Below are 15,235 nucleotides of genomic sequence, written 5' to 3'. Positions count from 1 at the left end.
AAATCCGCCTGCCTCTGCCTCCCAAGTGCTGGGATTAAAGGCGTGCGCCACCACCGCCCGGCTTTTATATTTGGTTTTTGTGTTTTGTATTGAGACAGGATCTCCCTATCCAGATCTATGCAGTGCTGTAAGTGCTGGGAACTGAACCCATGTCCTCAATAAGAATAGCAAGTTCTCTGAGCCAATTCTCCAGCCTGTGAAGATTTTTCCCCCTGAAGAAGTAAAGGGAAATGTAAACATGTTCTATCTATAACAGAAAGTTGTAATGAAACCTAAAACATGAAATGGGTGTGGTGACTGAAGATTTCACTCATTTGTTAGCATGTTCCTTCCACATGGATGAGGAAACACTATAAAAACCAGACATGGTGGCAGCATTAAGCACCACATGTGAGCTGAACATGGTCCTAGACAGGTGTTACTCTCATTGTAGGAGCAAGGAGACTTCCTCCTCTTCCTTCTCTCCTCTTTTGTTTTGTTTGTTGTTTTTTAGACAGGGTCTCACTGTGTAGCCTTGGGTGGCTGACTATGTAGATCAAACCTTTCTAGAATTCAGAGAGATCCAACTGCCTCTTCATCTCAAGCGCTGAGATCAGAGATGTTTGTTACCATGCTGTTTCTTATTTGTTTGTTTACTATCTTTTTTTTTAATTTGAGACAAGATTGCCTATAGTGAAGGCTGGCCTCTATGTAAGTGAAGATACCCTTAAAGTTCTGATCCTCTTGCCTCAACCTCCTCCTGAGTGCTAACATTACAGAAGCCCATCATCATACCTGACCTAGGATGACATAAACAAGTGACACACAGCCCCAAAACACTAACATTCTTACTGGGACACTAAATGGGACAACTTTTACAGCTTTTCTGAACACTTGGCACTACCATCCTGAACTGCTGGACTTTTTTACATCACATGTTCTATCTGACATGTTCAAGGTCTAGCCTGAGGAAAATATTAACTCCAAAGAAATCAGAATCAACAGATAGGAAGAAATGTCTTCCTGACACTCTTGAGTGTCTTGATCTAGCCATATCTGATCCAGCCATACCTGATAACTTGACATCTTGGTTATATCAATAAAATCCATTCATCTTTCTGAAACTGTTTTCACCTAATTTCTGTCACAGACAAACAAAAATATGCTATTAAAAGTCACATATTTTTGAAAGAGAGATATGTATGTGTATGTCCATGCATAAGGTTTGTGTCAGGAATCTTCCTCAACCCACTCTTCACCTTAATGTGAGTGCTGGTGTGTGTGTGTGTGTGTGTGTATGTGTGTGTGTGTGTGTGTGTTTGCACCTGGGGAAGGGTGTCCTCTAATCTCTCTCCACATTACTCCCTTGGACAGTATTCCTTATTGAACCTAGAATTCATGGTTTTTTCACTTAGACTAGTGGATAGTCAGCACATTCCATGAACCCTCCTGTCTCACCCCCAGCACCACTTCACTGAAATTATATCAAGTTATAGGTTATAACCATTTCCAGCTTTCTGCATGGTGTTGAGGACTTGCACTCAGGTCCTCATACTAGCATGACAAGCACTTAATACACTGAAAAATCTCTCCTCAGATGCATGTCACATGCTTTTAATGAGAAGATATGCACCTGTTGCTGGATGAATAATTAATAGTCTGATCCTAACACAAACCATTGAAAATTTACTGCCATACATGAACTCAAGAACAGTGATTCACAGTACAGAGGCTGCAGGAGGCCCTAGAATATTCTAAAAATCATCACAATGAACTTAACAAATGGAAACCTTACACTAAGTTTTCTTGTCAGTAGGCATTACAGCCTTTAAGCAAAACTTCCAAAAGGAGAGCAAGCACTTTTTGAAGTCTGTTGAAGAATGTTTAGGACCTATTTTGTTAGGCCCAGCATACTTCTACCTACCTAATACAACCTGAGAGGGGCAGTTCTTCCCTACTACATTATAAACATGTATTGCATAATTCAGACAATTCTGGTCTGCTAAAGCATTCCACACAACTGCCTGGTTTGCAGTTGTTATTATTATTGTTGTTATTGTTAGTGTTGTTGTTGGTAGTGGTCGTGGTGGTGGTAGTGGTGATGTGTGTGCGTGTGTTTGAGTGGTGGGAATGATTAACAAATCACTGAGTACATATATATCAGTTAGGAATTTTAACCAAGCACCAGAAATACTTGGGAGCAGTGAGTATGGAATTTCACTTAATTGCTCCACCCAGATGTTGCATGCATCAGGAGGTGAGGGTTTTCTTTGGTGTTAAAACAATCACATATTTACTTGGCCACATCTTTTAAAAAGATAGCATGACCCCAGGGGTACAGCTTTTGTTTATTTTCTCTTCCAAAGCTTGTGTTTTCAGGTGGCTAAGGCAGTACATCACTAATACCAGCAGTCAGAGGGCTGAAGCAAGAGAATTGATGTAAATCTGAGGCCTGCCAAGACACTATCTCAAAAAATAAACAAATAAACAAACAAACAAGGTTGAGGAGATGGCTCGGCCAATAAAGTATTTGTTGCCCTAGCATGAAGACCAGAGTTCTACTTTCCAGAATCCATATAAATGATGAATAGCTATGATGGTATGCTTGTAATCCTGTAAAGGAGTTGTAATCAAGCAACATGGCTACTCTGACAAAAGATCACATCCAAAGACCTTCTAGGTCTTTTAAATTTGTGATCCTGCAGGAATGACATAGCATTAATGACTCTGGCTGGAATATGGACACACCTTTAATCCCAAACAAAGAAGGTAAAGTTAGTTTGTGAAAGAAAGCATCCTTGTTTGGAAATAATATCTAACTGAAGGATAGTAAAGTGATGATTCAGAGAAAGATTTGATAGAATGAGTCAGAGATTAAATATACCCAACATTCAGTAGAACAAAGGAAAGAGAGGCTACTAAGAGCAGAGGAGGGCAGTTCAGTGAATGCAATTCAGTTGAGTTCAGATAATGCAGTGGCACTCAGTTAAGTTGAGTGCAGTTCAGTTGAATGCAATTGAATTAAATTGAGTTCGTACACTTACATTCAGTTCTATTCAGTTCAGCTGAATTAGTTCACTAAGTACAGTTCAGTTCCTGGAATTCATAGGCAGTATTTTCAAGCAAAGTAATTTAGCAAGAAACCAAGAAAAGCCTTTCTACTTCCATCTCCAGCCAGAAGGTATGCCTGTTCTACAACCCTCTGTGGATCTGACCCTGGGACTCAGGTGATATTGCCATTTTCTCTTCAGTGACTTTCTAAGGTGGAACAAGCCAGGAGGCACAGGCCACAGAGGCTGCAGAGCAACTGAAACAAGGTCCTGCATTTATCCATCTGCACACAGGAGAGACGGTTGATCCACAGCCCTTACTAGGAGAGAGGTCTTACTAGGAGAGACCTAATCTCCTAGGAGTGTGACACAGACTTACAGACCCACAGGAGGAATAAGCTCCAGCCAGAGACCAAAAGAACATCTAACACCAGAGATTAACAGATGGCAAAAGGCAAATGCAATAACCTTACTAACAGAAACCAACACTATTTGGCATCATCAAAACCCAGTACTCCCATCACAGCAAGTCCTGCATAACCCAACAGACCGAAAAAGGAAGATTCGGATCTAAAATCATATCTCATGATGCTGATAGAGGAATTTAAGGACATAAATAACTTTGTTAAAGAAATACAGGAGAACACAGGTAAACAGATACAAACCCTTAAAAGAGGAAACTCAAAAATCTTGTAAAGATTTTAAAAATTTTAAAAAATTTTTAAAGATTTTTCTTGTAAGATTTTCTCTTGCTCTGTCTCCACCTTGCTGTCTTCCTTTCCCTTTCTTTGTCTCCCTCTCCCTCTCCTTCTTTTTGTCTCCCTCTCTCTCTCCCTCTCCCTCTCCCTTTCCCTTTCCCTCTCCCTCTTCCTCTCCCTCTCCCTCTCCCTCCTCCCCTTCTCTCTATCTCAGGCCAGGCTCTCTGTTTATTTGGATTTTATTTATTTTATATTTTTTTAAGATTTATTTATTTATTATATATAAGTACACTGTAGCTGTCTTCAGACACTCCAGAAGAGGGAGTCAGATCTCATTACAGATGGCTGTGAGCCACCATGTGGTTGCTGGGATTTGAACTCAGGACCTTCAGAAGAGTAGTCAGTGCTCTTAGCCGCTGAGCCATCTCTCCAACCCTGGTTTTTATTTTTTAAAATAGATTCTTTTTTCATACAATTCATCCCAATTAAATAAAGTTTCTCCAACCCCGGTTTTTATTTTTAAAAATAGATTCTTTTTTCATACAATTCATCCCAATTAAATAAAGTTTTTTCTGTGCTCCATTAGCTCCTGGATCCTAACACCAATTCAAATTACCCTGGAATGCTAGCAGCGCACCATCATTGAATCTACTCATGCAGTTATTTTCTTAGTGCCTCTATTTGTAATGGAATGATACACATATCAGTTCTTACATCTGAATTACTCACAGATTGAGAAAGCAACCATAAGACATACAAGTACACTTCCATGTAGGGCAGATGATCATTGCATAACAAAAGATCCAAGCATAATTGGGCTCATTATGGTCAAGCGTGTGTCTGGTACTAACATAGTTATAATCTGTACCTATAAATATAAACAGCTAATGGTGTTTTGAGGGCTCCTCGGATCCTGCTGCATTTTCATACTCTACCTTATGTAACTACAGAAAAGAAACTTGTAAGCTTGGACAAACTTGTGGCTGGGGAGTTTGTAGGCTTAGTGTGAAAGTCACTGCTGTTGTTTGGTGATATAGTGAGCTTCAAAGTAGAGAGAAAGGAAAAATAGGGTAGAAACAAGGGAGTTGAGGAGACACGGGACATTGTGGAATCAGAAATTAGATAAATGGCAGCTAGTAGAGGAGAGGAGCCTGGGTACCAAGAAGATTGACTGAAATTTGTGAATGGTGGACATGTTTTGGTTTTGTGGTAGATTGTCTTATTTCTTGGAGACAAGGCCCCACTATATAGCCCCAGCTGGCCTGAAAACCAATATGTAGATCAGGCTTGCTTCTTGAAAGCTAGGGAGTAAAAACATGTGTCACTACCCCTGCTTGTTTTGTATCTTGATTGCAGTGTTCGTTACTTCTACACTTGTGTTGGCAATGCTCATTCAACAGTGCATTTTGAATTGTGAAATTAAATGAAAATTCATTCATATAAGTTGTACATGTAAAGCTCCTTTTTATGAAAGAAAAACAGTATGTACATTTAGAATGCTGAGACGAAATTTGCAATTTTGTTCCATATTTAATTTGAAAATGTATTTAAGTTTGAGAAGGTGGTATGACTGACACAGATCAAAGTCCAAGGGGCACCTACTGGGATTTCTTGTGACCCAGGGTAAATAATAGTACCAGGGACTCGTGGTTAGAAGTAGAAATAGAGGTTAGCCATTTGTCTATGAGAGAAATAGAGATAAATGTTTTACCAAGAAAGAAAAAGCGAAAGCCAAGTGTGGGTTGGGCATGGTGCCACACACCCATTACTTCCAGAACTCTGGAAGATAAGGCAGACAGATCTCCATAACATCTATATATCCAGGGCCAGCCAGGGCTACATAGTGAGACCCTGTCTTACCCTGCACTCTTTTTCCACCTTATTCACTTTACACCCCACTCATTACCCCCTTCCTGGTCATTCCCTTCCACAATCCTTCCCCCAGTCCCTACTTCCTTCTACTCTGAGTGGGTGGGGGGGTCCCCTGGGTGACACCCCACCCAGCCCCATCAAGTTTCTGTGAGGCTGGGTGCATCCTTTCATACTGAGCCTAAACAAAGCAGTTAGAGAATAGGGGTTCAAAGCCAAGCAAATGAGTCAGAGATAGCTCCTGCTCTGGTTGTTAGGGGTCTCATTTAGGGTTAGGGTTGTTAGGCTGCACATATGTTATATATGTGTAGGGGGCCATCACAAGCTTACTCTTTGGTTTGTGGTTCAATCTCTGTAAGCATCTATGGGCCCAGGTTGGTTGATTTTGTAGGTTTTCTTATGGTGTTCTTGACCTATCTAGCTCCTTCAATCCTCCCTCCTCATCTCCCACAAGATTCTCTGAGTCCTCCTTAATGTTTGGCTGTGGATCTCTGCATTGAGTTGTTCTCAGACTGTTTCACCACCTGTGATAGTGTGACTGCCTGAAACCATAACCAGTGGATCCTGACAGGAAGAATTAGGTAGAAAGTGGAGACTACAGACAGTGAGTGAGCATGGTGGAAACAGACTCTCAGGAGAGAAGCTTCAGTGAGGTAGTTCATTAATTGGGAGAACAAAAAATTGAACCTTTGGGGAGTGAGTAGGGGTCTTCAGAGAGAGTGTAAATCACTAGCCTGCCCAAGGCAATGAGGATGCCTCATATGCATAGAGAAGAATATCAGATATTGCTAGACATAAGAAGAGGAAGTCCGCTCAGGCTGCCAGGCTATGTAAACTCCTCTGAGGAGCAAAGGTGGGGCACAGGACTGCATGGGCCAGGATATACAGGTCCAGAGCAGGGTGAGGGAAACATTCTTATTCCTGCCAATCTCAGTATGGGATTTCCAGGGTTTAGACACACATCAACCCCACTCTTGCTCCAGGCCAGCTCCCCATGGCTCTATGACCATGGCTCCTGATGCCCTACAACATCTGTTTCCATCAGCTGCTGAGTAAAGCTTCTCAGAGGACACCTATGCTAGGTTCCTGTCAGCAAGTACAAGATAATATCATTAATAGTGCATGTCTTGTAGACAGGACAAATTGTGGTTCAAAGGTTTTGAGGGTGGTTTAGTATCCCCATCCTTCCATTGGAGGTTGTGCCTGGTCACAGGAGGTGGCCATTTCAGTTTTTGTATCCCCTACTGTTAGGAGTCTTAGCTAGGACCATCCTAATAGGTTCCTGGGAATTTCTCTTCCTAAGTTTCCAGTTTTTCCCAGAATTGCCCACTCCTTGAACCAATTCCAGTTCTCTCTCCATAAGTCTTTCTCACATTTGATCCCTTCTATTTCTTTTCTGACCCCCTGCCCCACCCAGATCCCTCCCTCTATCCACCCCTGGTATCTATTTTATTTCCTCTTCTCAGTGGAATTCAAGCATCCTCCCTTAGCTCCTCCTTGGCCCTTAGCTTCTTTGGTTCTGTTGATTGTAGCATGGTTATCCTGTAGTTTATGGTTAATGTCCACTTAAAAGTGAGTATATGTCATGTGTGAGTTTCTGGATTTGGGTTATCTAACTTAGGATTATCTTTTCTAGTTCCATCCATTTGCCTACAAATTTCATGATCTTGATTTTAAAAGCTGAGTATTTTTGTGTAAATGTACCACATTTTCTTTATGCATTCTTCAGGTGAGGGGCATCTAGGTTGTTTCCAGTTTCTGGGTATTAAGAATAAAGATACTGGACTGGTGAGATGGCTCAGCCATAAAGAGCACTGACTGCTCTTCCAAAGGTCCTGAGTTCAAATCCCAGCAACCACATGGTGACTCACAATCACCCGTAATGAGATCTGATGCCCTCTTCTGGTGTGTCTGAAGTCAGCTACAGTGTACTTATGTATGATAATAAATAATAAGTAAATCTTTGGGCCAGAGTGAACAGAGGTCCTGATTTCAATTCTCAGCAACCACATGATGGCTCACAACCATCTGTCCAGCTACAGTGTACTTATATACATAAAATAAATAAATAAATCTTGAAAAAAAGAAGAATAAAGCTGCTATGAAAGTAGTTGAACAAGTGTCCTTCTGGTATGGTGGAGCATCTTTTGAATATGTGTCCAGGGGTGGTATAGCTAGGTCTTCAAGTAGAACTATTTCCAGTTTTCTGAGAAACTGTCAAATTGATTTGTAAAGTGGTTGTACAAGTTTGCACTCCCACCAGCAATGGATGTATGTCTCCCTTGTTTTATGTCCACACCAGCATGTGCTGTCACTTGAAGATTTAATCTTCACCATTCTGACAGGTGTGAGATGGAATCACAGAATGGTGTTCATTTGCATTTCCCTGATGATTAATAATGTTGAACATTTCTTTGAGTTTGTCCTATTGATGGTTTCCTTTAACTTACAGAAGCTTTCCAATTTCATAAGGGTCCATTTATGAACTATTGATCTTAGTATCTGAGCTGTTGGTATTCTGTTCAGGAAGTTGTCTCTTGTAGCTATGAGTTTTTCCTCTTAAGTGCACAGCTCTAGCTCTACATCTGTCTACTGATGCCTTTTTCACTCCTTTGGGGAACCGTTGTTCAGTTTTAAAGCTTTCCAAAAGCTCATAATGATGAATTTGGCTATCAAACTTCCCTGTATGGACTATAACACCATACAAATCTTGCCACACTTCCATTCCAGTGTTCCAGGCAGATACCATCATTTGTCTTGCTTTTTTCATCACCCTGTGAGTGCTTTTGGCAATTAACATATTGAACTACCATATTGGGACCATTGACTCAGAACAAACCCAATTCATGTGCTACTTTAAATTATTTAGATCTATCTGTCCTAACTCATTAAGATTTTGACCCATCACACAACTCAGCAAATCCATTGAAGGTCAATACTGGTTCTGAGGTACCTAATTAATTAACTATTCTGTGAACACCACCTTATAGGTCCAGGTGAGCTGTATGCTAAATGCTGCCTCACATGTGTCCAATACTCTAGTCTCCAATATTTTTGAGACCCTTAGCCAGAAGTAACCAAGTGACAAATGGTTACCTAATCCCACATATTGCCTTGGATCATGCAGCCTTTTATAGCAAGAGGGGTATGTAGTTAAATCACTTCCAGGATGATGATAGATGAGCTATTAACAGGCACGTGGGCAGCTGATATACAGCTGCACCAACTAAAAAGAGTCACTTTCCAAATAATTGTTATATATGTACATATCCTAAAAGAGTGTGTAGACTTCTCAGAAACATTATTTACTACTGTGTAAGGCAGCACTACTCCCTCCCAAGAGGGCATGTTAGGCAGCCCAAGATATAGGAGTCATCTGCAGCTATTCACAGCTACTCTGATTTCAGGAACACAACCACCATATTACACTCAGAAGACAGAGGTCAAGGTGAAGGCTGCTTTAAGAATGTATACCACCAGCTGGCAAATGTGGTGTGTGTCTATAAACTCCACAGTTAAGAAGCAAAAGGATGAGATTTTCAACAAGCCTGAGGGCAACCAGGCTTATAGAGTGAGATACTCACTATAGAAAAGAAAGAGGCAATAGATATAACACATATGGTAGACTGTTAAACTGGCATGCAAGAAGCAGGGGGTTCTGGCCACAATTGAAAGTACATAAACTAGCATGATGGTATGCCTATAATCCCAGCACTCAAGAAGTGAAAGCATAAAGGTAAGAAAGTCATGTTATACTCAGCAACATAGCAAGTTTAGCAAGTTGCTTGAGGGCAACTTTGGATACATTAAGTCTATCTAAAACCGAAAGAGAAGACAGAGAGGAATGAAGAGAGAAGGATAGGAGAGAGATGGAGATGGGACAGACAGAGAATGTGATATAAATGCATGAGAGGAGGGAAATGGAAGATGAGAAAGAAAGAGGCAATGGAAAGTGAAGGAAACAATAGGAGAGAGAGAATTAGAGTGACAGTTGAGGAGAAATTGAGGGAGAGATACAGATGGAGATATAGTAATAGTGAGAGATAGAGGAGATGGAGGAAAGGAGTAGATAGATGGGGAAGAAAGAGCATAAGTTGAGAGAAAACTATCTATGAGAGAAGAAGAGTGGCAGAGAGAAGAGGAAATGAGAGTGAAAAAAAGAAGAAGACAGGGAGAGACAATGAGTAACAGAATGAAAGAGTTGGGAAATTCAGGAGTGAGAGAGAAAGGAAGAGAGGGGGAGAGAGGAAGAGTAACAGGGAAAGAGATGGAGAAAGAGAAAGGGGGAGGAGAGAGAGGACAAAGAGGACTGAACACAACTAGGAGAGATAGTAGGATATAGAGAAAATCAATGGGGGTAATTAAAGAAGTATTGGGGTGAGAGATACAAAGAGAAAATGGGTGGAAGAGAGACCAGAAAATGAGAAAATAGAGATAGAAAGATGAGAGAGAGAGAGAGAGAGAGAGAGGAAGAGAGAGAGAGAGGCAGAGAGAGAGAGAGGCAGAGAGAGAGAGGCAGAGAGAGAGAGAGAGAGAAGAAGAAGAAGAAGAAGAAGAAGAAGAAGAAGAAGAAGAAGAAGAAGAAGAAGAAGAAGAAGAAATAGATAGAGAGTTATATGGAGGGAAAAGTGAAACAGAGAGAATGGGAAAAAGAAAAATATTAAGAGAATGAGAAAGACAAGAGATAGAATGAGAAAATGAGACAGAGAAGAAGTACAGAAGAGAATGGTTGTAAATGAAAAGGATGGAAGGGAAAGAGATGGACAAAGTCAATGAAAGAGGGAAATGAAAGTGAGAGAGAAAAGGAGAAAGAAGGTATGGGAGAGAGGAGGAAAGAGATGAAATGGTTGGAAAAGAATGAGGAGGCAAGATGAAAAAAGAGAAGTAGAGAAAGTGGTAACAGGAAGAGTGAGAAAAGAGGAAGTGAGAATGAAAAGTGAGAAACATGAGAACAATGAACCAAAATGTGTACATATGTGTTGAGAGAGGACAAGGAGGAAAAAGGGAAGAAGGGAGGTGAGAGCAATGAGGGGATAGAGAAGTGGATGGAGGAAGAGAAAATATAGAGGAAGGTAATAATAGAGAGGATGAAAGGGGGAGAAGTATAGAAAAGTAGAAGAAGAGAATAAAGAGAAAGGAAGAGGAGAGGAATGAAAAAGAGAAGTTGGAGAGAGAAGACATGGAAATGCAAAAGAGAAGAGAAAAGTGAGAGACAGGGGAGTGGAAAGAGAACACAGAGAGATGAGAGAAATAGGAGAGAAAGAAAGAAGGGAAGAAGGGGTGGGGTGAAAGAGAAAGAGCAGTATGAACAGAGAGAAAGGAGAGTAGAAAGAGCTAAGAAAGAGGAGAGCTGAGAGAATATCACAAGAGAGTATCAGTGAGGACAGAGAAAGAAGTGACATGGAGGGAGAGAATAAAAAAGAAGGTGGGAGAGAAGGAGAAAGAAGAGAAATGAGAAAGATGAAATAGGATGGAGAGATAGAAGAGGGGAAAGAGAAAATTGGGAAAGATGTGAGAGGGGAAGAAAGAAGGGAGAATAACAAAGTGGTGAGAGATAAGGTGTTATAAAGAGAGAAGAGAGATGAGAGTGGGCAGAGAGGGTGAGAGATAGGATGAAGGTGAGAGGGAAGTTACAGAGATGGAGAGAAGATAGACAGTAGATAGATACAGAGAGAAAGGGGAGAGATGGGACAGAGAGAAGAGAGAGGATAAGGAGGAGAGGGGATAGCAGAGAAAGTAGAGATAGGAAAGATGGGGAAAGGGGATAAGAAAAGGGAAAATGAGAGGAGAATAAGAATCTATCAATCCAGCGGAGAGATAGATTAGAAAGAGATGGGAGAAAATGGAGAAATGAGTGGAGTGAGGGGGAGGAGAGAAGCTGAAAGAGGAAATATAGAGAAAAGAGGGAGGAAAGAAAAGAAAAGGGAGGGGGAAGAGAGGAAAGAGACAGAAGAGACCAGAGAAAGGAGAGGGAATGGTGAAAGAGAGATGTGTGTGAGAGAGAGAGTTGAGAGTGAATAGAGGAGTGAAGAGAAAGGGGTATTAGAGACAGGAGAGCATTATATAAGAGAGGAAATGGGGAAGGGAGAGCAAGGATAGAGAGAGATGAATAGAAGACAGGGAGGGGAGAGAGAGTAGAAAAAAGATAAGGGAGAGACTGAAAAAGAGGAGAGAGAGTGAAAAGAGAGAAGTGAGGTGAAGGGAAGTGAATAAACAAGAAGAGGGAGGGCAGAGAGAGGAAAGAGAAGAGGGAGAAATACAGGAGAGAGGACAGAAAATGTTGGAGTGAAACAAGAGTTGGTGGTAGAAGAAAGAGAGATTTGCAGGAGAGAGGAGAGGAAAGGAGCAAAGACAGAAAGGGGAGATAAAGACAGAGATAGGAGAGAGAGAAATCAGGAAGAAAGGTAAGAAAAGATGAAAGTGGAGAAAAAAGGGAGGGGAGCATGATAAGGGACACAGAGAGAATCTAGATTGAGGAGTGAAGAGAAAGGATAGAGGAAAGGGGGAAGAATGAGAGATGTCAGAGGTAGAGAAATGAAAGGATTAGAAAACTTAGCAGAAAGGGCAAGACAGTGAAGAGAGAATGGTGAGAGAAGAGAAGAGAGAGAAGCAAGAGAGGGGATAGAAAGATAGAGAGAATAACAAAGTGGTGAGAGATAAGGTGTTATAAAGAAAGAAGAGAGATGAGAGTGGGCAGAGAGGGTGAGAGATAGGATGAAGGTGAGAGGGAAGTTACAGAGATGGAGAAAAGATAGACAGTAGATAGATAGAGATAGGAGAGAGTGGAGAGTGTTAAGAGGGGATATAGAAGATGGAGTTGATACTGATGATTGTTATGGAGCAAGAGGGACAGGAAGAGGGGGAAAGTGGGAGACAGCATCGTAAGAATACCGGAGTGGGGTAAGAATGAGAGGACAGTGAGTAAGGGATAGAGAGGTATTATAAAGGAGAAGAGATAGGACAGAAAAGTAAACAAAGAAAAGAGAAAGGAAGAGAAAGATGAGAAAGAAAAGTGAGGTAAGAGAGAGATGGGGGAGAAATAGGAGCAATGAGGTATGAGAAAGGAGAGGGAGAAGAGAGAAAAGAAAGACATGAGAGATACAGAGAAAGGAGGGTGTAGGGAGAGACAGATAAGGAAGAGAGGGAGAAATGGGAAAACAGATAAAATGGAGGGAGAGAGTGAAATGAGAGAGACAAAAGAAATATTTGAGAGGGCAAAGAGTGTGAGAGTAAGAGGGAAGAAAGATTGGAGGCAAATGAGAGGAAAGACAATGGGGAGAGAAAATATATATAATAAAGAGGAGAGATATAGAAAAGAGTATAAGGATGAGAGAGATAGAAGAGAGAGGTAGAAAGGGGCAAAGATGGAGAAGGGAGTGAAAGACAGATGAGAAGAGAGGAAAGAAAGCAAAGAGAGGGAACAGGCAGAACAATAAGAAACAGAAATGGGGTGATAGAGAGGAGAGAGAAGATATAGGAAAGTGATAGAGATCAGCAGAAAAAAGAATGGAGAGAAAGAATTGAGAAAATAGCAGATAGAAGAAAGAGAGGTGATGAAAAGAGAGAGGTGAGACAGAAATATAGGAGAGAGGGGGATAAAGAAGAAAGTAAATGGGTCATTTCTAGTGAGAAATCAAAAGACAAAGATGGGAAGTGGAAAGATAGAAGATATAGAGAGAGGAAAAGGAGAGAGAGGAGGATAAAAGGAAGAATGGGGAGATGATATTGAGAGAGATGAGAAAGAGAGGGAGAGAGGAGACAGAAAGAGAAATGGAGGAGAAATGGGGAAGTAGGAGATATGGGATATATAGTTAATACAGGAGAGAGTGCTAACTACAGGGGTGGAAGGGAGTGAAAGGAGAGAGTCCAAGTAATAAACAGAAGGGAGAAAGACAGCAAGACGGGGAGGGATAATAGAGGAGAAAGAGAACTGAGTTAAAATGAGGAGAGAGAGGGCAATGAGACAGTAGGTGAGGAGAACGTGAGGAGAGAGAGGTGGGGAGAAAGAATGGGGAGAGAGAGGAGAGAAAAAGGAAATAGAGGCGAGAGATAGAAGAGACAGAAGGGAGATATAGGGGAAGAGAAGAGAGAAGAAGTGGGGACATAGATTTTCAGCAGGTTAAAAGAGCAAGAGAAGAGGAATAGGATAGATAGAGGGACAGAAAGGGGGAAGAAAGAGTGAGGTGATAGTGACAAAGAAGAGAGGAAAGAGAAGGGAGAGAAGAAAGAGAATTGATAGAGAAGACAGAGAGGTGAGAGAAAAAGAGAGGAGAGAAAGGACACAAAGAACAGAGAAGGGAGGTAGGAAGAAGCATATGGAAAGAAGAGACATGGAGGAATATAGGCTATATGGGAGACATGGCTGATGTAGGGGAGTGATACGTAGGAACAGAGTGAAAAAGTGGAGGGCAAGTGAAAGAAAGGAAAGTGATAGAAGGAAAGAAAAGTGAATGAAAATGAGAAGAGGAAGGGAGGTTGGACAGGAGAGAGGATAGAGGGGAGAAAAGGAGAAGGCCAAGAAAAGAGAAAGAGCAGAGAGTGAGAGAGGATGGAAAAAATTATATAGTTTTATAGATAAAAATAAGCATCAGATCCAGAAGACACTAGGGAGAGCAATGGGTTCCTTTTTATTGTTTAGACTACTATCCGAGCTGTGCTGGGATTGTACAGTTCACCCTTGTCTGCTTCTATACTACCACATGGCTGTACCATTTCCTAGTACATCCACCTGCACTGATATAATATATCCATGAGTCTTGCTGTACTAACACATCCACATGCATTTCTGTAATAATACATCTATATTTTCCAAGTCTGCTACTTTATAAGCACTTCTATAATGTTGAATCTTTGTGCATGTTACTACTTGTATTTCCATATTCTACTTACACAAACATATGTGGAGCTTCAGAAGAATCTCCTGTGGTACTATAATATCAAGTCTATGTGTATTTTCATGTATGCTTCAGTACTAATGCATGCATGTACACTCCTGTTCACAGACATCCATCAGTTCTGGTTGTTGGTTGCCTGCGCCAACGTAAATAAAATAAAGGGTTCTTCTGGTAATAGGAGTAAGAAATAGATAGGAAGAGATTGAAAGAGATAAGAAGAGGTAGGCTAGCCATACTGTACCTTACCCACGTGGGAAGATAAAAATTAGACAACGAGCTCTGGTCACTCAGTCATCTTGAATTTAATGCTTTTACTTTGTTCCCGCAACAGGTAAAATACCTGGGGCAAAACCTTTCCCCCAAAATACGTCAGTGTAACAGTCCAATCAGTTACTTCCTTCTTGCTCTGTGGGGGTGGAGCTTCTGAATGTAACCGGAACCAGGTTTTGTTCAAGAGGTGGGCAGCGCTGTACTGTGGCCCAAATGGTAGCTGTTTACTGTCCGGGCTTTGGGGAGGGAGTCTACATCTGGTATTCTAGTAAATAAATGGACACACTAACTAGGACATCAGTGTTCACTTTCTACTTCAGCATTAGTGCACCTATGTACATGTGCAGTGCAGTAATAGTAAGCTTATGTGCACTTCTTTACAATTGAATGTATTTTCACTGTTGTTTTTGTAGGTCTATGTCTGGTGCCATAGTGGTACATTCATGTTTTCTGTTATACATGTACATTCATATTC

The sequence above is a fragment of the Mastomys coucha genome, unplaced genomic scaffold (genome assembly GCF_008632895.1).
Source record: "Mastomys coucha isolate ucsf_1 unplaced genomic scaffold, UCSF_Mcou_1 pScaffold18, whole genome shotgun sequence".
In the NCBI taxonomy this organism is placed as follows: Eukaryota; Metazoa; Chordata; class Mammalia; order Rodentia; family Muridae; genus Mastomys; species Mastomys coucha.
Note: the sequence above shows the minus strand (reverse complement) of the source record.